This window comes from Penaeus monodon, chromosome 34 (genome assembly GCF_015228065.2).
Source record: "Penaeus monodon isolate SGIC_2016 chromosome 34, NSTDA_Pmon_1, whole genome shotgun sequence".
Lineage (NCBI taxonomy): Eukaryota > Metazoa > Arthropoda > Malacostraca > Decapoda > Penaeidae > Penaeus > Penaeus monodon.
The window spans coordinates 1,852,039-1,852,573 of NC_051419.1; positions in this window are offsets into that span (position 1 = coordinate 1,852,039).

Genomic DNA, 535 nt, shown 5'->3' on the forward strand with positions numbered 1-535 from the left:
GCCCTCATTCTACGGTTCACTGGGTATGGTTTCGAAGGTTGGTTGAGCGGAAGGCACTGTAGGAGGGGGTAGGGGGTAGGGAGGAGAGGTAAGAGAATACGGGAGGAAGAGGGGGAGAAGAGGGAGATGGATTGGGTCAGGGAGAGGGAGAGGAGGGGAGCTGGTTGCGGAAAGGAGGGGAGGAGAGGGGAGCGGAGGGGTTCGGGGAAGCGAGGGGTGGGGGGAGGGTGGGCTGAGGGGGGAGAGCTGACGAGAATATTGACTTTTTATATTTCTTTTATCTTTTTTTATTGCTTTCTTTTCCTTTTTTTATTAGGTTTCTGAATACTGAATCATATTCATTTTATTTTCCCTCTTCTTGTGTAATTGCTCTCTGCCTCTTGGTTTACATTTATCTAAACACCTCTCGCTTTCCTTTTCTCCGAGGCATATTTAACAGGCACTCGCTTCATGCGCGCCGCCATGGCCATAAATTACCCGAAAACTCAATGATCCTTATCTGTCTGGGACCTTATTCGAAATCTTTACGAATTAA